This window comes from Lynx rufus, unplaced genomic scaffold (genome assembly GCF_022079265.1).
Source record: "Lynx rufus isolate CCGP_SWC_20201006 ecotype Redwood Valley unplaced genomic scaffold, mLynRuf1.p SCAF_3, whole genome shotgun sequence".
In the NCBI taxonomy this organism is placed as follows: domain Eukaryota; kingdom Metazoa; phylum Chordata; class Mammalia; order Carnivora; family Felidae; genus Lynx; species Lynx rufus.
In genome coordinates, this window is record NW_025814845.1 from 14,617,635 (window position 1) to 14,639,853 (window position 22,219).

Sequence of the window (22,219 nt, forward strand, 5' to 3'; positions counted from 1 at the left end):
CTTTGTCCCTTGCTCTCCCATCTTGTAGATGTGATGCTTCTATTTGCACTGGTACCCCGTATCCTCTTGCCTCTCCAAGACCTCACAATACCAAACAGCCTCTACGCGTGCTTTCTAGCCAACATTTTCCACCTTCCCTGGTCCTTTGCTCTTACCAGACAGATATACAAGTCCCTCCCATCCTCCTAGTGTCCAAGTCAGAAACCTAAGAGTCCTCCTTGACTCTTCTCCCTTCCTCTGCATCTAATCAGTCACCACACATATAGATTCAAACTCCTAAAGACCTCTTATATCCACCCCATCTGCACTCGGTACCACTGCCTCAGTTCGAGCCACAATCCTTTCTCACAATGGTCATTCCAGTAGTCTGACTAGTTCTCTCTTGCTCCATTTTGTTCTCTCCAATCTAATGGACAACACGCTTCCAGAGAGCTTTCTAAAATCTGCAAATAACCATGCTACTACTCCGTTTAACATCTTTTCATGGCTCCCTTTTGCCTGTGGAATAAAATTAGACTCACTTACATAATGCACAAAACTTTCCCAGATCTGCCTCCTACCTACCTGGCCAGCCATTCTGCCTCTCCCACTGGCATTCCAAACTTCTTAAACTGGTTTCCTCCCACATCTTTATTCCTTTGTTCATGCTCCTCCTCTACCTAAAACACATTGCCTCTTCCATATTCTAGCCTTGACAAGTCCTTTTCTTTCAAGAATTCAGAAAGATTTCCCTGACTTCTGTTAGGTGCCTCCCCTGTGCTCACATGCACCGACAGTGTGGTCTGTAACGTCAGATGCTTAGAGAAACCAGAAAAGGAAAGTAATTTCCCCCGTCAAAGTATTGTCTGTCTTGGGGACTTTATCCAAACAGTCCATGTCTTATTTGGGGCTCTGCTTCTTTGAAAATCTAGTGCTAAATTATCGTGACCTCACTCATTTCCCTTTTTGCTATGAAACTCTTGTTTGTATAGAACCTAATTTTCATGTCAGGGGGAATTGCTTCAGAAATTCCAGTGCAAAGCACAGCAGATGCAGACAGCTCTGGGAAAAGAACAGTCAAAGGCAGTTAATCACGAGCCCCTGCTTTTCAGTGGGCAAAGCCAGATGCTACCGTTGTAGGTCAGTGACAGGTAAACTGCAAATAAAGTAAATTATCACAGAGGCCATTTCAGGTGCCGAAGCCTTTATTGGCGTTCTTCATTCTTCAGGAGAAAACACGCACTTGTTTTCCATCAGAAGTGAATAAAGACATCACTCCTCTGTCTGGATCATAAAAAGATCGCCCGGTTATATATAATAAGTCCACTGGTAGCCCCTGTCCTCAGGATAGGTTCTGACCGTTACAGAGGTGAGCTAACAATGGTGCACTGCCTAGGTTGGCCTTGGGAATCCTTTTGCCTGGGTTTAAACCCTGGCTTGGCCACCTACTGGCTGCATGGCCTGAGCATGACCTTGACCTCGACCTCTCAGTGTTCCAGTCTGCTCCTCTACAAGAGGAGATTAATGAAGACAATAAAAGTTACCTCACAGGATTGCTGCAAAGATTAAATGACATCCGCAAAATACCCAACACAAGGTAAATGTGCAGTAAGTGGTCTATGGTTGTCTCAGTGCTAAATGGCAAATCCTAATGGAATCCATTAAGAGGCAAGCGCTCTTCTTACACAAATTTTGCTCACATTTCACCCCCTCTCCTAAGCTTTACCTCTAACCATTGTTCTCTTGATAGCACAGTGCAGCTTCATCTGGGACCATGGTTGAAAAGAGGTTTGGACCGATGCAGACAATTTTACCGCAAAGATCTTTTTTTTTAATTCCAACATTTTTTCAATAATTTTAATTCCAGGAGGGAAATCTGGAGTCCCTGACTCTATATTTCAGGAAAAGATCCCTGCCCAAGATTCAGTTTGATCCCTCCGTTTTCCTATGAGGTCACTCAGAAGCCCCCCAACTCAGATATTTTTTACTCAGTGGGTTTTAATTCATTACTGTCACTATTCATCCTGATGTTCAACTTGTCACATATTTGGCCAGTAGCATGTCTTTTGACCTACGTCTTGTGTCCTTAATGGTATGTTTCTTTCATTTTTCATATATTTCTTTACTTTTTACCTTCTGCTTTAAGATGTTGTAGGCTCATCTTGTACACTCCTTGTCCCAGAGCTGGAATCAGTTATTTTTCCAAGGACTCCTGGTTCTTTTTAGTGGGGAATGCTATTTGAGAAACCAGCAACTTATAGCCATTATTACTTCTGGACCCCGTAGCTCTGCGTCCAGGTCCAGTCATCTGATAAAGGGGTCAGTGACATGGTAGCAACGCTCAAAGCTCAGAGCACCCCACTCCTTGATCTGCCTAGGGATGAGGCCTCTAGTTATGTTGACTTTTACCATCTTCTCTTAATGAATTCAACAGCAGGAAGCTATAGAAGGATCTTCAGGACCCTTGAGTGTTCCACCTTCCTATTAGAAGGTCAAGAGTGCACAGATGTTTCATGCCATCATACTGGGCACGTGGGGCACAGAAGGATCCCTCCACAAAGATTAATGTTGCCCAGACTGTGAATAAAGAAAAATGCCCAACACCTGCCAGATGTAGAGGTCAGCAGAACTTACTTTGGTGCTTTCTTTAAAAACTTGATTATGGCCCTTAGTACCTAAAGCAAAATTTTAAGTTCATCAAAACTGCAGAAGATATTCCAAAGTAAAAGGAAAAACCTATTTTATTTTGATCTGATCACTTCAATAAAGGAAGGAAAGAAGGAAGTGGGGGGAGGGAGGAAGGAAGGAAAGGAGGGAGGAAGGAAGGCGGAGAAGGGAGATGATTTCAACTTTTTGTTTTATGAAATCTCACTTTTTACTTATTTATATATCAATGCAAAAAATCTATCATTAATTAAAATATATGGACAACTATGGACAGATGCAGTCTGAGCTATGGATGAAGAGACAGATATAGATATATATTGTACACACACACACACACACACACACACACAAAGTATTTAGGATGGGTCGAAATCAGAGGAAACATTTTCTAGTTTCTTTTTCCAAGGATTTGAATCTTTTTTGAGCATGTACAATCCATTCTGTTACATTGTGCTCTGTCTTGCTTTTTCGTTTTTCTCAAATTTGTTTCATCATATTCCCTTAAGAAAGAGTAGCCTATAAGTTCATTGAATTAAAAGAAAATTGTCAAAGGATAAGCAATTTCTTGTGTAGGAACCAGGGACTGGGTCCAGTGATTCACAGATGCAACCCCAATTGGTACCAATGTAAGGAGATTCTGCTGTTGTCCCCATTTCACAGATGCAAATGAAAAGAGACAGCTAGGCATGGGCACTTTTCACTTCACAGAACTGCCTCATCCTGCAACATTCTTAGCTCTAAATTTTGCAATGTCAACTCTTACTTTTTTTTTCTTAGCACTTATTTTCCATTCTCTTAATGGGTCTGAAGGTTCTTCTGAGATCTTCCTGGAGTCTTCAGGTCTATCCTGTGGGTCTATTTTTGTGTCTCTCGCATGCACGAGTGCACACACATACACACATGTGTGTGCTTGTTTCACCATAGACCTAGATTTCCTCATTCACTCAGCAAATATATATGGAACACCTGCCCTGCTCCAGGCTCCATTCTACACATGAAGGATACAAGAAGCCTATGTGAAGCTTGCACTTTGCACCTGTCACAGATATTAAAGAAATGTATCAAACAAAAAATCATTTATTACAGTTGTAATAAAATGCCATAGTAGAGTATGGAATGACAGCTCCTAACTTGGGGACCTAACCCAAAATTGAGGGGAAAAAACATCATTTTTATTAAGGACATATTGCACTGATCCCTCCACAGGCACATCCACCTGCTTCCTGATGGTGTGAACCAGTTCCACTCCTCCCCCTTGCTTTCTCACTGCTTGAAGCAACTGTACATCTTTGCTCCATGATACCTTGTCCCTATATCAGACCAAAGGTTGCAGAAATCTCAAAGCATTTGGGGGTTCAACAGATGCCTGCATTCTGATTGTCATGATTCATTCTCCTATGCTAGTTGTTTAACATATACATGCCATAGCTTCTATCTTTAACCTATGGATATGTGTCTTTGGATTTGACATTCTGCCTCAGGTATCCTTTCTCCTGATTGCTCTTACCTGTTAAATGCATGCTATAAAAATTGACACAGGAGGGTTTTTACTGCACTTAGCTCTTCTTACTCATTCCCTCAATCACAAAATGTATACTGGACACTTACCATGTGCCAGGCATTGTGGTACCTACTGAATACATAACCCGGGAACAGAGAAGGCATGACCCCAGCCCTCATGGAAGATTCTCTGTTGCTATATGATTCCTCAAATACTTACTAAAATTTTTTTTAAAAGGCTTAGCACTGTCATAGATGCGATGCAGCAGAAAATAACACCTCTGACCCTGCAAGAATTTAAGTTTTTATGAAGGAGACAACCCCCAGCACACAAAACAATACATGAGAGTACCCTGTTGACAAAGGAAGGTGGAGAGGGATTTGAGTGTCCAGGAGAGATTTATTTGAGGAGATGAGGTTTCAAAAGTGCTTTGAAGAAAAAAATAATCTTGATAACTGATGAGAAGAGAGAAGGCCATGGACAGAAATAATAGAGGACCACCTAAAAAAGGCTGGAGAGAAGACAGCAAAGAGACAGGATTATCCAGATTGCAAGCTCACAAAAAGGAAAAAAAAAAAAAAAGGTGGGGCATTAAGTGGTAAGTTATTGAGGATTGTTGTTTTTTTTTTTAATTTTTTAAGTGTTTTTTTTTTTTTTTTTTTTTTTTTTTTTTGAGAGAGAGAAAGCTTGAGCTGGGGAGGGGTAGAGAGAGAAGGAGACACAGAATCCAAAGCAGGCTCCAGGCTCTGAGCTGTCAGCACAGAGCCCGATGCGGGGCTCGAACCCACAAACTGTGAGATCATGACCTGAGCTGAAGTAGGACGCGTAACCGACTGAGCCACCCAGGTGACCTGAGAATTGTTATCATAGATGATGTGAAACTAATCTTCTCATGGTAAGTGAAGAGTTCATGGATCCCTTTCTAGTTATGGTTACGCTGCGAAAATTGTCTTTGAAAACGTATCTGGGTATGAGGAACAAAGAAATAAGAGGCAGGGAGACAGATGAGAACATTGTTGATTTGATTCAGGTATGATAAAATGTGTACAAGTGTGTATCCAATGGGACTAGCAGCAAGGAATCCAAGAGATAATATATAAGCCTGTGCTGCAGTCTGAATGGAAGGGATGAGGGAACGGTGGATAGGCATACCGGAGAGAGAATGTGGGAGATGCGGGGGTGAAAGATAGACCAAATGGATAGCAGAAGAATCTTGGTTAAGTTGGGGTTTGTTGTATTTTATTTGGTGGTGGATCTTTTGCATGAAAATGTCCTATGGTCACTTGAAACCATGGGCCCAATGCCTGGGTAAGAAGTCTAGCCTGGAAATCAGGATATCATTGAGGCAGAAGGGATGTCCAACTCTGAAAACAGATGAGCTCTGTGGATAGAGGGGATGCAGAGATCAATTCAAACCTTCAGAAGCCAGAACAAGTTAGCAGTGACTATCTATTAGAAATAAGAAAACAGAATAATTAGACTTCAGATGATAAGAATGTCTATGCCATTGACACCAGACATTTATTATGCTTACACATTTCTTGGGAAAATGTAAATGCTAATTTGAAAAAAAAAAAAAAAAGAAAAAAACCTCTTCATTAAGTTGTCCACGTTCTAATTTTGTGGTTTCTAGAGAGGTCAACACTGTTGGTTTATAAGAGGCCAGCTTCCATAATTACCTGACAAATGTTCATGATGGGTGGGAAAATGGTGAACTCCCCATAAAGACAATGAGAAGATGGAAGCTGATTTATTTCCAGTTCCTCCATAAATCATAAGAAAACTTGAAAGTTTCAATTAAGAACAAAAATGGCCTCCAGACAATTTAGTAAAGGTAGGGATTGATTTCCCCCAGGTTCTTGTCACTGTTGGTTTAAGGCCTATGTTAAAAAGCTTCGGTGATGGGTAACAAGCTTCTATTTCCAAGACTCTTGTAAACAATGTGCGATCTTGTCATGGAGTATGTTCCACATATATCAACGTATTTGTCAGTGAACTCTCATGACCCCTCTTCCCAATCACATACAAAAGAAGCATTTAAATTTTAAATTGCCATTTCACTTTTAAAATACCAGACAGTGAAGATATAATTGGAAAGATATAATCCATGAGATTTATTTCTGAATGCAGACACCAGTTCCAATAGTCAAAACTTTTAAAAAATCAAAACATGTTCCAAGCGTTAGTATTCAGTCTTAGTCTGGCTCTGCCTTAAGTGAAACATATTTCAATCCATATACTATGCCTGCGTTCAGGAAGTTGTTCCCAACTGGAATATTAACCATGGTGTTGCTAGTTCCTTGCCTTTAAGTGTCTCTCTCACTAGGCAATAGCTGATAGTTTTAGAATCTCACTCCATCATCTTGGTCGGATGAGATCTTACCTAGTTCCAATGTCATTTTCCCTCTGAAATCATTCGTTCATGCATTCAACAAACGGTAAGTGCTGGGTGGATACATACAAAGAAGACAGAAGAGATCCTTGATCTTACAAAGCTTTCATCTGTGAGTTTGTATGTGTGTGTGGAGGGCCAGAGTGGGGAGGGATTGGGAAGAAAAGATAAACAAATGAGAGGCCAGCACAATTTCAGAGGTAAGTGCTGTGAAGAAGGAAATAAAGAGTGAATTGAGCCAGGGTGGGGAGGGGACTCCTGAGCTCAGGTCTCCAAGAAAACAAGGAGCCATCCATGAGCATATCTGGGGAGAGCGAGTTCCATGCAGCAGTTCTGAGGCGACAGCAAGTTAGACTTATGTAGAAATGGAAAGAAGGTTGAGATACTTGCAGCACTAAGATGGCACACCGATTGTACATGTCACAGCTGTTATGACTTGGAGCCGAGAGGAAAGTGGAGAGAGATGAGGACGGCATGGGACAGCTCAGGTTGAGTCTTAGAAGTCTTGGCTGGGGGCTGGGTTTTATTTTAAGCATAACAGGAAGCCACTGAAGAGCTTGAGACAGAACATGATTTGGTTTGTAGTTTTTATTTTTATTTATTATTTTTAATTTTTGTTTTTGAGAGAGTGTGAGCAGGGGAGGAGCAGAGAGAGAGGGAGGCACAGAATCGGAAGCAGGTTCCAGGCCGTGAGCTGTCAGCACAGAGCCTGACATGGGGCTCGAACTCACTAACCGTGAGATCATGACCTGAGCCAAAGTCGGACGCTTAACCGACTGAGTCACCCACACACCCCTGGTTTGTATGTTTTTAAAACGCTACTTACTGCTGTGCAGAGAAAGCACTGTAGGGTGGCAAGAATGGAAGAAAGGAGACCAGGGGAACCGGTTACTGGAGAAGACCCGAGGAAAGTGCACAACTGCTTGAATTTGGGAGAAAAGTGGGAATGGAGGTGAACTGGCAGGTTCAAAATTTAGGGGAAGGGTGTGGCTGGACCAGCTGATGGACTGAATGAGGGAGATCAAGGAAAGGGCCAGTTCATGGATGATGACCTCTATGTTTTTGGCTTCATCAGCTGGGAGATGTGGAGGGCCAGAGATTATTTGGAGAGTTGGAGCAGGAAATTAAGGGATCACCCCCCAACTCTTACCAGTAACTTCTTACTAGTAACCTCCTTAACACTTTAAATACATCTTTTTTTTTTTAATTTTTTTTTTCAACGTTTTTTTTATTTATTTTTGGGACAGAGAGAGACAGAGCATGAACAGGGGAGGGGCAGAGAGAGAGGGAGACACAGAATCGGAAACAGGCTCCAGGCTCTGAGCCGTCAGCCCAGAGCCCGACGCGGGGCTCGAACTCACGGACCGCGAGATCGTGACCTGGCTGAAGTCGGACGCTTTAACCGACCGCGCCACCCAGGCGCCCCATCACTTTAAATACATCTTGTCCCGGTGTGTGCCATGTTTTATTGCAACTTGCATTTTAATAGATTTTGAGTCCCTAGAAAGGATCCTGTTTTATTCATATCCCAGATACTACCAAAGTGTCTGGCACATAGTAGGTGCTCCAAATATACTTACTCAATAACACATGAATTGAAGTAAAATGTTTCAAGTCCAGTCGCTTGTCTTTTTGGAAAAGTCGTGTTTGCGTAATTGAATATAACCTTTTACTTTGATTTATAAACTATGTTATTCACACTGGGAAATAAATACCATAAATTAAAAAAAGAGCTATAATTGTGATTTAGATGTATTATAATTAAAAGAAGCCTCTATTTACATGTAAAACAGGTGATATATTATGTAGAGAAGAAACCACAGAAGTTGTTTATAAACAAGAAATCTTTGGAGTCCCTACAGGGCTTGGATTAGTCCCTCTGAATTTAGTAGGGTTTCCATACATATTTATTTAATAAATGGAATTGAAAGTGATGGAGTATTTTACCTAAAAGCCTTCACTGGTCTATAAAAATTATATACAAGCAGAGTACTTCAAAATAAACTATTAAAATCTAGGAAGGATTTAAATTTGCTCTCTTGGAAAAGAGAACCATTGATATTTAAAGGCCCTCATAAGGTATCAGTCAACTTTTCATGTGAATTGACCCCTGGAGATTATACTTTCTGGGGCTGCACAGCATTTGCTATTTCAGTACAGTGTTCATTGCATGTAACTTACTGTTTTTGTTGTGGCTGCTTCACTATATCTCATACTTATAGGAAAATGAAATGTTTAAACCACAGAATCCCAGGTGGTTCAGCCGACAGGTGTAAAAGCAAGGTGATACAGAAATAAAACATTGTCAGGTTTTGATTACTGGGAGGAGAAGTTTTGATGCAGCATGCGGGCTTGAGTTTTGTTTTTTTTTCTTTTCTAAGCCAGAGTGTTCTATAAAATCCCCACCTACACAACCACTAACAAAAAGCACAGAGAAAAATCATCCCCTGGGTGCGGTAAGGAACAAATTAGAAGAAAGGCTGGTCTTCCTTCCTTGTAGCTAATATACAAGAAATTACAGAAACACACGAGCTCAAATGGAGAAATAGGATGGATGAGGACTCTGGTTTATGGCTGAGAACTGAAGCCACTGCAAGCCAGGAATCCTGCATTTCCTGTCTATCAGGACCTGACCAGTCGGTCACAGGGTAAGGTGGGACACAGAAGAGGATGGATGCTAATGAATGAAGAGCCAACAACAATAAACAGAAGCATTACCCACTGGACCTCTTAGTAAACAAGCCCTGTGCCACACACATGGCCATAAGCTTTGTGTTTGTTGTCACTAAGTCCACAATCATGGCAAAAGAAACGGCAATTCAAAAACATTGAGAAACGTATTCAAAACTATATTTCTTAGGGCACCTGGGTGGCTCAGCCGGTTAAGCATCTGATTCTTGATTTCAGCTCAGGTCATGATCGAGTTTGTAAGATTGAGCCCCACGTCAGGCTCTGTGCTGACGGCGTGGAGCCTGCTTGGGATTCTCTCCCCCTCTCTCTCTGCCCCTCCTCCACTCACGCTCTTTCTCTCTCTCAAAATAAACAAATAAATAAATGTTAAAACAAACAAACAAACAAACAAACATAAAACTATGTTTCTAGTAAGAGGCAGGCCAGAATCCAAACCCAGGTACACTGGATCTAAAACATTGCCTTGAACTAGTGAGTGATGCAGGCTGGTCTCGCCTTATCTGCCAGGGACTTCAACAGGAGGTTTGGGGGAAAGGTTTAGCACTGCAGTCTCCTAAGCAGCTTCCTTAGAACCACCTGTGAACTTTTTTTTTCCCATTTGGGGTGCAGAACTCTACTGTACCTCAACTTCCCTCTCTGGCACTCAGGAGTTCGGAGTCCGTGTTCAGAGGTACCACAAGCGAAACTCAGAGTACCTCTTTTGCCACAACATGTAAGCGTCACCAGCTCTCCAGCCTGCGTGTCTGTGTCTGTGCCACTTACCGCCCAATGGCTAAGCCAATATCACATGTTTAGGTGAAGTTCAGGAACACAATTGAATGGGTGAAAGTCTAAATGAGAAGTATGTTGCACGGGGTGGGGGGCGGGGGGAAGTACGATGGGAATCAATCAGATCAAGTTTCTTACCTCAATCTGTCATAAAGTATTGGGAATAATCTAAATTTAAAGTGCTTTATGCAATATAGTTCTTGAGAGCAATGAGAAATACAATTCAGCATGTTTTTTCAAGATCTTCCAACATTATATCATATTATCAAAAGTCTTTCCAGACATTTCATATGTTTTCCCCAAACTGCTTTAGATTGCAAACACCAAGTTCTTTTCCTGCTAACATCTCACAAAAGCCCCTGGAGGAGGAAGCTGTGATATGTCTTCATTCCAGGGTGCTGTCCTCACTCCCGGTGTTCACTGCTCCAATGCCGGCTCTCCTGCAATGCCCCTCATGCCCTCCGGTTAACCTGTACTGGAAGCCTTGAGTTTAAAGCCAAATTAGTTAAAACTCTTAACTTTTCACTTGGGCCCTGAGAGTGACTTTGGGTCTTTATGAATGTGTGTGCGTTCCTCTGATTCTAATAGAAAGTAATAATGTGTATATGTGTGTCTGTGTATTTCTTGGCAAAATGAATAAATCTCTTATCTCTTTCTTTTTTTAATGGTTATTTATTTTTGAGAGAGAGAGAGAGGAATTGAGAGAGAAACAGAGGATCCAAAGCAGGCTCTGTGCTGACAGCAGAGAGACCAATGCGGGACTTGAACTCATGAACTGTGAGATCATGACCTAAGCCACAGTCAAACACTAAACCAACTGAGCCACCCAGGTGCCCCTGAACCTCTAATCTCTTAATTACAGTCTGAATGCCAAAAGAACAGATTTTAGGATTCGACCTATTTCCTTTCCTTCCAGACAATGTGGATTGACTTTTCCTTTTCACGGGCAGGTAAGTAGATAGATGGATAACCGATAGATGGAATTGATAGATAAATGGATGGATGAGAAAGAGAGGTGGGGGGTGGGGTGACGGCAGACTCTACATTTTTTATTAATGTTTATTTATTTTTGAGAGAGAGAGCAGAGGAGGGGCAGAGAGAGAGAGGGAGACACAGAATCTAAAGTAGGTTCCAGGCTCTGAGTTATAACGCAGAGCCCAATGCAGGGCTCAAACCCACGAACCGTGAGATCATGAAGTCAGACGCGTAACTGACTTAGCCACTCAGCACCCTGACAGACTCTAAATCTAGGTTTGGGTCATCCTGAATGAAAACCTATTTCGGTGCTCATAAGGCTCCTGAGAATGATCCTTCTGTCACCTCTCGCTCTCTTTGAGCCGTGTACTCTGGTCTGCTTTCTTCCTTCCATTTCAAAGCAGTAGGTAGCTGAAGCAGTTCCCCTGGAAATCTTGGCCTGCTGTTTCATAGACTCATTTATCCTGTCTTCTGCTTTTGACCCCAGCTGCTTCCCCCACCTCGTGCACTCCGACTCACTGGCCATAACAGCAAAGGCCCAGGGCGTTCCGTGAAGTTTTCTTTCAGAAGGCCATGCCGGGCTTCTAAGTTCACCAAAGGGGTGTCCTCAGCTTGGCGAGTGCTGCAGACAGCAAACCACCAGCACCAGCTGACACGTGAGGTTTCTGTGCAAAGCCTGCCCTATGTGGCCCTTCCTGCCAACAAACGTGCTCCATCAAAGAAACACCAGGCAGAGGTCCTGATGCTCTTGAGCCTATGGATTCCAGAGTCAGCAAAAGGAAAATATGGTGAACAACCAGTTAAGGTCCCCTGACCCCAGAGCCAGCTCCCAGGTGAAGGCAACAGTTCCAGAACTCTGTTCCTCCCAGTGTGTGATGCTACATCAGTTAAAAATTTATTCTTATTGACAAGCACCTCAGTGAGAACTAAATTAGACTGCTTTTTTTCGAACATGTAGCCATTCTCATCTTCATAGAAGCAAGAAATATTATTAAAGAGGGAGAGGAAAAAATAACGGGGCGATACAGGGCATGTGAGGAAGAAACTAGAGAAGTCCTAGGTAAGACTAGCACAGTGCCCTATTGAGGGATGCGGGCAATAGGAGCCTAGACCATTTTAGTCTTGGTGTGAAGGCTCTAAGCCTTGGAGAGGGCGATGGGGGGCGGGAGGGATCGTGTCCTTTCACTACCCGTAAAGTGGTGGGAGGGGTGGTTCAAAATCGAGTAAACCTCATTTCTCATTTCTTATTACTTCTATTCAGGTTCTCCTTCACACCCCACTCAGGCCCCTCCGGCCCCTTCTGACAGTCTTCTACCATCCCAGACATGTCACCCAGAATTTTCCCTAAGCCCTTTCCTAACTTACTTTCTATCACTTCCTGCCCTCTAGCATGTTTTACACATTTGCTGACATATAAACAGACTTCCATCTGTGTTGTTCCCCCACCGTAGCTCCACTGTAGCTAGAGAAGGGCCTAGCCAGAGCAGACCCCCACTAAGCATATGTTGACACTTTGCATGAATGAATGAGCAAAGGACAGCATGGCCACCCACAGAACCCGTTTCAAGATCCAACCTCTTCTCTCCTCCTTCAGACACCGTGGTTTGACTTTTCTTGTTTATGTTCATCAGAGCAGAAGTCGACATCCTGATCACCTACTACTAAGACAAAAGAAGGGGTCACGTTCACGAGAATCTCAAAGTTATACAAGCCACACCAAGTGAAGGTGAGGCCATAGATGGGAGTTTGTCAGTCTGGGCATGCGTTAGATTCCACAAACTAGCATGGTTGAGGCTTTCAACCACCTGCATGCTGGACTTCAGATGCCAGAGGGTGCCTGGTGGTCCTGCAGCACAGGTGAGATCAGGTGAGCAGGACGAGAACAGGGACTGAATGACCGTGTTGCTGCCTGGTAACCGGCTGTGTAACAGCATCACATGTGAGGCTGCTGCACCCGACCCAAACCTACCTGCCGGGATTTCCATGGTCCTTTCTGGAAAATGATTAGGGCCGATTTCAATACCCAGATAGGACTGAGATCCAGTGGTTTAGGGAAACCACTTACCTTGCCTGCAATCCCTCCTCGGTATTTCTGTAGCGCAAGAAACAGCCTATTTCCCTACGGGCCATGTCGCACAAGGGTAGGTGCGTTACAGCATATAAAGCAAACCTGTGAGTGTTGCAGGGAAGCTGCTAAGTATAAATGTCAGGCTTCCAAAATCTGGCTTTGAACCCAGTGCCCAGGAAAGTGGGTTATACCACTTATACCATTCTTTTCATGTGAAAAGACATTCTCATTTCCCAACCATAAGGTCACCAAATAAATTCTGAAGTGAAATTGGTTTATAATTTGGGACCTGCCTAGAATACTGCAGATTTAAAATCTGTAACACAAGGCAGATAAATCAAAGATCACACTGGCAAAGACACATCCTGACAAGTATACTGGGCAATTTATGAACTGTTTACACTGGTTTTATTGAAATCTGGGCAGAAGCTGTGGCTAATGGCTTGCGTTACCCAAAGCATAGTAAGAGCTCAAGTGATAGTAGCTGTATTTTAAGAACGACAAAGGCCAAAGACTATGGTTAATGTCTGATGTGGAAACTCTAAGACACCGCAGTGGTGGTTTTAGAAGATGCTGTTTGTAAAGATTTTGGATTATTGCCCCTTTTAGTTACTTAGGTGTAAGAAGGTATTTTTCTTCTAGGCTTCCAATGTCTTTTTTGGGCCCTAAATCCAATCACCTGTGAATCTGTGCACACTTCTGAAGGAGCTCTGTGTTAAGGGACTCTGGGGATGCCTATACCTTCTTTCCAGGTGTGCTAGTTGCATTAAAGGGCAGTTGTCTCCCCAACAGTCTTCACACCTTCCTCCACAATAAACATATCAGGTATTGCCTTTGCAGCCCAATCCTGGAGGCCAACGCACTCACACTGGGGAATGAGCAGGCACAGACTCACTGAACAAGAATCAGCAGCATGGGAGCACCTGAGTGGCTCAGTTGGTTGAGCGTCTGACTTCGGCTCAGGTCGTGATCTCATGGTTCGTGAGTTCGAGCCCTCGCATCAGGTTCACCACTGTCAGCACAGAGCCTGCTTCGGATCCTCTGTCCGCCTCTCTCTCTGCCCCTCCCCCCACTTGCGCTCTCTCAAAATTAAATAAAAACGTTTAAAAAACAGAATCAGTAGTATGGCTATGAGCTGACCTCCTTTCCTACTCCTACAAATATACAGTCTTACTTTATATAAATTATATTGACCTATAAATCAGGTTCTCCCTATTAGTTTCCACTCAATAATATCACTTTCAAGATGTACACAGGTGCTGTATGATTATTGCTTCTTCATCCTAGATAACAGGTTTTTGGGTGCCCTTGTCTCATTTTACTTACTCTTTCTTCAGCCATGGTTTCCTCCAGCTTCTCGCTACCACAAACTGTGATGCAAACAGGGATCCTTAGACGTGTTGAAGAGAAGTCTATAACCAAGAACAGGGTTGTGGGAGTGTTAGGAGATACACATATATAATTTCATTAGTACTGCCAGATTTCTCTCCCGCAGGTTTCTACCAGTTTATACTTTCTCCAGAATATGAGAATTCCCATTTCATTCCCATCGCCAGTGCTCGCTATTTTCCTAATTATCAATCTCAGAAGCATAAAAAATTGTCTCAGCCTTGTATTATCCATCTGAGGAGTATAAAGGATTATATCTTTACTATTTTAATTTATAATTCTCTGATTATTTGTAAGCATAAGAATCTCTGATACTTAAAAGCACTTAGGTTCCCCCTGCTTGTGAATTACCAATTCACGTCTGTTCATTATTTTCTACTTTGTTTTATTTTAACTGCACATCAATAGACACTTCTATTATGTTCTAGGTAATAATCCCTGTGGTTTTTAATGTTGCAGATATAGTTCCTGGTCCCCAATTGGTAAGTTGTTTTGTTACCTTCACTGCCAAAAAATCCTTCATTTTCTTGCAGTCCGAATCCAACAACCCACTCTTTTTTTTTGAGATCTTAAAAAAAAAATTTTTTTACATGTATACATTTACTTCAAAGAAGCATGTCCACAACATACTGTTAGAAGAAGAACAATGAGTTCTAAACCAGCATGTATACTATGATCCTACTTATGTATAATTATTCACAAGTAATAAGTATGCCCCCTTCATTGGTTTGGGTATAAAATAAAGTCATATTTCTTTTACTATCCAAATTATAATATCACCAATCCTATTCTACTCAGTTTAACAGAAAATATCACTTTTCCTTCTTGGCTCTCCTTGCCCAAGATTCCTCAAAGTTAGTTTTGTTGATCTTTTCACAGAACTAACTCTTGGTTTTGTTGATTTGTTCCTACTGTTTTTCTATTCTTTATTTCATTTATATCTGCTTTACTCTTTATCATTTTCTTCCTTCTGCTAACTTTGCTCAACCCACTTTTAACTTTTAGGGTATGTGCTTCAGTGTTTTATTTAGAAAGTCACATTTTTAAGTGTAGCTTTCTAAGTGGTATAGACTTCAAAAACATCAATTTTAACTTTCTTCACATGAAAAGCAAATTTCTTCCATGATACCAACTAAAAAGTCCTTCTTTGTGGTGTAATTTGTATTATTTAATAAGGACTAGATTCTGAGCTCTTCTTTATATCAGCCCTCTTTGAATTCATTTATTCTTTTATCCATTAATTCACTTAACAAATATTTATTGAGCTCCTGCTATAACTGAGACATTATTTTATGTGCTGGGAAAACAGACAAAAGTTCCTGATTACCACAGAGCTTATCTTGGGGTAGGTAGGAAGTGTAGAGCCCTAAAAGTCATTTTAAGCATTTTGGTGTTTGGGGCGCCTGGGTGGCTCCGTCAGTGAAGCGTCTGACAGGTCATGATCTTAGCCCCATGTCGGGCTCTGTGCTGACAGCTTGGAGCCTGGAGCCTGCCTCAGATTCTATGTCTCCTTCTCTCTCTGCCCCTTCCTCGCCCATTCTCTGTCCCTGTCTCAAAAATAAAACATTTAAAAAATTAAGAATTTTGGAGTTTACCAAAATAACAATAACAATAAAATAACAGCTGATACACATATTGCATTACCATATGCCAGGCACTGTTCCAAGGACGTTATACATATTAATTTACCTAATCCTCTCGACAACCCCACCTGAATGATGAGGAAGCCACAGCACAAATAGCTTAAGTAACTTGCCCAAGATCAGGTAGCTGGGTCACATGACTGATTGGGTCCGATTCTAGAGCCTGTGCTCTTACACACTGCCTTGCACAGTCTCTGACTGGGATGGGAAACCACTGTATGAATACCCTAACTGACCTAGATGTTAGGTTTACTTAGGCTACTATGTTGACACCAGGCTGTAGGTGGGGCAAGAGTAGAAAACGAAGACCAATTAGGGACTATTTCAAGAGGCACAACAAGAGATGATGGTGATTTGGACTAATTAGTGGCAATGGAGGAGGTATGAGGAGTCACATTCTGGATTTGTTGACAACTGGGCAGTGGAGTATTGAAGAGAGAGGAGTCACTGATGATTTCAAGGTTTTCAAAGATGCAGTTGTCATTTTACTAAATGGGGAAGAGTTCCTAAAGAACAAATCAAGGGAAGAAAACTCCCTTAATCTTTTAGATGCCATTATGTAAGGGGATCAGTAAGATGTCATCAGACACTCAAGTGAGATTTGAATACACTGTTGTATATGTGAGTCTGGAGTTGAGAGTCCAGATCTGTCCAAGAGATAAAATTCATAACATTGCCGTATCAACTTAAAAAACTAGAAGAAATCACCAAGGAAGAGAGAATAGGTCAAAAAGGTCCAAGGACTGATCTTGGTGTATTCCAGCATTAAGAAGGCACAGAGACGCAGAGGAGATGAAGAAAGAAAATTAAGATGAGCAGCCAGTGAAGGTGGTGTAAAACTAGGAGGCTACAGTTCTATAGAAGCCAAGTGAATCGAGTGTTTGGAGGAGAAAGTAATCTACTTTATCAAATACCAAGAGCAGGTGACACTGAATACCACTCTTTGTTTTTCTAAACTGATGTTTCAGCAACACTGCCACAAGATCTTATTAGTCATAATCATTTAGTGGTTTTCTTTTATTTCTTGTTGGTTTACGTAAAAACTCATAAATCTACAAGGAGATAGTTTTGTGTCCTTTCCTCATTTCCTATGAACTTGCCTCTGTGGGAGTTGTTAGAAATGCCCACCGATATTTCCCTATCTTCCCCTTTCTACGTCCATTAATAGGATTCCACTTCCTGCCTTGCCAGTACATGGGTGGGGCCATGTGGCTATTTCTGGCCAACTGAGTTTTGAGCAAGTGACATTGTTGCTTTGGAACCACAGCATTTAATTGTGGATGCCAGACCTTCCCAAGTTGTCATCTTCCCTTAGACGTAATGACTGGCAATGTTTAAGATGATGGCTTTTCCATCAGCCTCCCTCTCCGAGGGACAACGAGCCCGACCCCTCTGCCAACCCATAAGGAACGTTTAGTGTGAGCAAGAAATAAACTTGTGGAGGCGAAGCCGTGGTGGCCGCTGTCCTGCCCTCAGCTGTCTCGTGGGACAGCGATCACAGGCAAGTTCTCAGCTCCCTCCTGCCTTGGGTTCCGGCCGGTGCTCTTGCCAAAACGGCGGTATCTCCCCCGTGGGCCCAACCAAAATCACCTTCCAAGTGTCTTCACAAAGATTTTTGGCCAAGGAGACCTTGCACCTGCCTCCACGACGGCATCCTCAGCCTGGGGCGCCGGAGCTCAGGCGGCCCCGCGCAGCCCCCCAGCGGAGCGCGCTCCAGGAGCCCCGCGCAGCCGCGGCCGCCGCTCGGACTGCGGTGGGGAAGCCCTGCCAACCCCCCACCCCACCCCCCCGGGCCCGCCTCCTCGCCCGCGCCCCGGCTGCGGCGACCGCGGCTTCGAGGACCCAACCCCCGGCCCTGCCGGAGCGAGGGTGGCCGTGACCCCAAGGGCAACGTACAGCGCCATCTTTCCCGTCTTCAGCCGCATTTCCGGGGAAGTGGGCCCGGAGGCCGTCGACCACGGATACGCGATACGCGCCCACCGCGCTGGGGGCGCTGCCTACACCTAGGAGACGCTCGGGCCGCGCAGAGTTCAGGGGCCGCCCGCAGCCCCGCCCCCCGGGCCTGCGCCCGCCCCGTCCTTCCTCCCGCCCGCCTCCTGGCGCCCTCTGGACGCCCAGGAGTGGCTCAGGCGGACGGCCGGGGTCTCGGGACACCTGCCCGCCTCCATCGCCTGCCGCCCGTGGGGGAGGAGGGCGCCGTGCGTGGGCCCAGCAACTGGCTCAAGGGCCTGACCGCCGTGGGCGTCAACTTCACCACCTTCGACCTCCTGCAGCTGGTGCTGAGGCATCTGCAGACCGGCCGCTATTGACACAGGGAGCTGAGCTTCGCAGTGCGTGCGGGGGACCACTGACCCTTTTGTGTCTGAGCACGTGGGGCCAGGGTGCGCTTGGTTCCACCCTGGGAACCACCTCGGAGCACGCTGTAGAACAAGCTGGGCGCCTGTACTCTGTCCCAGAGTAAAGCCAGCGGCTCCTGAAATGCCACGTTGGGACTGGTGGGCGGGGGCTCCCAGAGTCTCCCCCTCCCCGCTTCCCAGGGCTGGCGCTGTCTCCTGGAGGCTTTGCCTTAAATGCCCAGAGCTGGGAGTGACCAGCGCCACCTCCTGGCACTCTGTGACCTTGGACATGCTCCTAGTTGTACTGACCACCTGCCCAGGGGGCTGAGAGCCAGACTCCACCTGCACAACGGGAGGAAACTCCACCGAGTGTAAGGAGAGGCCTGGCCTGCGGGCCCTAGTGAGGTGGGGCCAACCTCCTGCTCATCTGGAGCTATAAATGCAGCCTTGCCCAGCCCTGCCCCTCCCTACCTGTGCCGCCTTTCCCAGATGACCCGACGCCTCTGTCACCAGAGGAGAGAACAGGCTTCTCCCAAGAGAAGGACCCTGGACTCAACAGCCAAAGTAGGGCCCCAGGAGTGGGTCTTCCTCTCTGTTGCCCACTCACCCAGTTTGTGATGGTCCCGGGAGGGTCATACCTCCTCCAGGCAGCAGGATTTGAAGAGTTGACATGGATTTGGGTATGAGTCCTAATCTGGTGGCATCTGTTGAAAACTGGGCGCCCAGGTCGCCTCCTCTGGGCGGGAAAGTTCCCATCCCTCTCCCACAAGTCACATCAATGAAGCCGGCCTCAGGCCCTGACCCTCTGTCCGTGGCACAGCAGCTCCTGGGGGGACTTGTGGCAGCTGTCACCGCCCTGGCTCCCCCCTGAGTGGACACTTGGCCAAGAACAGGGTGATTTAAGGCCCACAGGGTTTTCTGATTTCCATAAACAGAGTGCAGAGAGGCAGCTAGCAGCGTGATCTTCCAAAGTGGGAGCTCCTGAGACAGTGTGTGGCCTAGGTGTGGCAGCTCGCAGGGGTTGAGGTGCCTCAGGGAAGAGGTCTCATGGAGAAGTCCACCGGGGCCTGCTAGGTATCGCAGGGATACAGAAACACTCATTTCCGAGTGACGTTTGGAGTTTCTTGATACCCTTTGGTTTTGGTTTTCAGTCTGGCTGACCCCACACCTGAGCTGTGCGGTCTGGTTCCAGGCAGAGGGTGACCAGAGGGCCATTTTTCATAGATGGCTCCGCAGCCACCGTGTGTGAAAGGGTCTGAGAGGGCGCGTTTGGTTCCTGAACATTTCCAGTGGTGACTTTCGTGTCTCTTCTTTCTTCTGTCACCTTTCTGTTCTTGCCTTTGATTTGTGGGTATGAAGACCCCATCAGGCAGCCTGAGACTCTTCCCCCAGGGTCCCAGGCAGCCTGCGATGACTGTCCTGTTGGGTGGGCTTCCCTGCTCCTCTCCTGGCCTTGCCCGGTGCCCAGGCTGGGAAGGAGAAGCAGACCCGTTTCAGGGAGATGAGGTGGGGACCCAAGGGTCCTCAGGTGAGAGAAAGCAGCAGGGGCCAGGGGTCCACTCCAGGCAAGTGACACCAAATGAATGGTCTGAGCCGCAGGCTGGGCAGCAGAGGAGAGGGTTCCAGGTCCTGCTGGCGGGGGTGTTCCTCCCCAAGGTGGCTCCCAGCCAAGTGGGCCTCCAGAGCACGCCCATCCTCAGCCCTGCACACAGTGGGGCTGTGCCCTCTGCAGTCACACGCCTCCCACTGGTGTCCCTCCTGATCTGGAGTAACATTTTGATGCCATGAAGACACTTTGTTTATATACTTTAAAGACTGTTTCTAAGAGAGTATTATTTAATATGAAAATGACCAAAAAGAAACCAAAGAAAGAAAGAAACTCTTGGGGTTTTTAAGCAACTAAAAACATTTAGGTTTTATGGAGTGTAGCATCCTGATTTGGTCTCTCTCTCTCTCTCTCTCTCTTCTAATCTCTTTGAACTAGTCAGGACCATGATGAAGAGTAATGATGGGAGTAGGTATCCTCATATTATCAAATGGCATTACATAATGTTTGTAGTAGGCTTTAATCAAGTTAAGTAATTTCCAGTTATTTCTAGTTGTCCAGATTTTTTTTTTCAATCATAAATAGGAATTGGATGCTATCAAATGCACTTTCAGCATCTATTTCGTTAACATGTGATTTTTCTTCTTTAATCCATTTGGTGGAGTGAATCTCAGTTATAAACCATATTTGGATTCCTGAGATAAACCCTACTTAATCATGATACATTGTTACATCGTAGGATTAATATCTCATTTGCATTTAGGCACTTCTATTTGCAAGTGAAAAGCGTCTATAATTTTCTTTCTCATTTCTTCATGTTTGGAAGAATGGTTTTTCTAGTCTCATAAAATGAATTGGGTCTAAACAAAACCATCATTCTATACACCTTAAACCTACACAGTGATGTTTGTCAACTATTTCTTAATAAAACTGGAAATAAATGAATTGGACATGTCTTTCTGTTTTCCGGAAATAAATCACCAGGATAGGAATTATCTGTTCCTTGGTAATTTGCTGAAAGGCAATGCAAAAATTAAAAGATCTTATTTATTTTAACATTTTTAAATAAACCATTTTAGTTTTTGGTTTGATTAATATTCTTTAATACTTTGACTCAGTGATCTCTGCATGTATCTTTATTTTTGTGGATCAAGTGAGTTAAGCATCAATAACAATGCCTGGGTCAATAAATGTTGTAATATAAATGTTCACTTATTGTCGTAATTTTTGTTTTATTTCCTATCTGGGTCTAACATTGCACATCACTGATTCTTTTTTAGTTGAACAATCAGTTTACTTGACTTCAGTTTTTACTATGGTAAAGATCTTTAAAGCTATACATTTTCCACTGAACACTGCCTTAGCTATATTCCATAAATTCTGTCATATAATAATTTGGTAAATCCATTCTAGTTATTTTATCAATTTATCATTATTTGTCCTTTCCCCCAAGGGTTAATATTATGATTTTAGTTTCCAAATCTGTGCCAGCTTTTCAGCTTTCCTTTTGTTACTGATTTCTAATGTGATTGAGTTTTCCTGTTAAGTTGATTCTTTTATTGGTTCAAACTTCTTTATCACATAGCTTTTTTATGGCCTATGAGTGTTTGATGAGCACTCAGCAATGCTAAAAAAATTTCTATGTATGTTTTAATTTATATTTCTGTATAAGTCTATTATCAAGGACATATTAATTATGTTACTCAAATCTTCTAGTACACTTAATTTTTTGTCTATTTGGTCAGTAAGTTTCCAAGAAACGTGCCAAAACACTACCCCACTGTCTTCTTATAGACAGTGTAATTGGATTCAGCCCCTTTGCCTGCTCCTAAAGTTCAGTGCTCCCCAACAAGCTAAATGTTAGCACCACTTAACATTACTCCACAAAGCCTGGCCAAGGCTGAGCTGAATCTGTGGGTTTGGGGCCTCACCGTGACTCAGGCATAGACAACAGACCACCAAGGAAAAATGAGTACAAATTAAAAAGATTCCCCATGCACGGTACTCTGTACTCTTCCTTAGATCTCCCGGGAGATTCTTACAATTTGACAGGAGCTTCCCAGTTCCCAGTACAACCTGTGTTCCACAGGCGCTAATGTTCAGCGGGTCACAGTTACATCCCAATAAGCATAGAAAGGCCTAAACGGTGATTGAACAAAGAACTGAATACATTCCTCCAGTACGTACTCACCTCTGTAGCATCCCCAGATTTGAGATCAGGTTAAGAAGCTACCGGCACAGGTAGGGTTGACGTTTTGTCAGCT

General features: G+C 43.9%; 1 long non-coding RNA gene across 1 annotated transcript in view; it reads right to left on the reverse strand.

Annotated features, from left to right (window-relative positions):
• LOC124520594 (uncharacterized) overlaps nucleotides 1–18,084 on the reverse strand; it is a 62,388-nt gene extending 44,304 nt beyond the window's left edge. Inside the window, exons 1-2 of the long non-coding RNA XR_006964343.1 lie at nucleotides 17,970–18,084; nucleotides 14,368–14,453 (exon numbers count right to left, since the gene is read on the reverse strand). This is a non-coding gene — a long non-coding RNA (uncharacterized LOC124520594). The remainder of the gene's footprint in view (nucleotides 1–14,367; nucleotides 14,454–17,969) is intronic.
• Nucleotides 18,085–22,219: the final 4,135 nt, after the last annotated feature.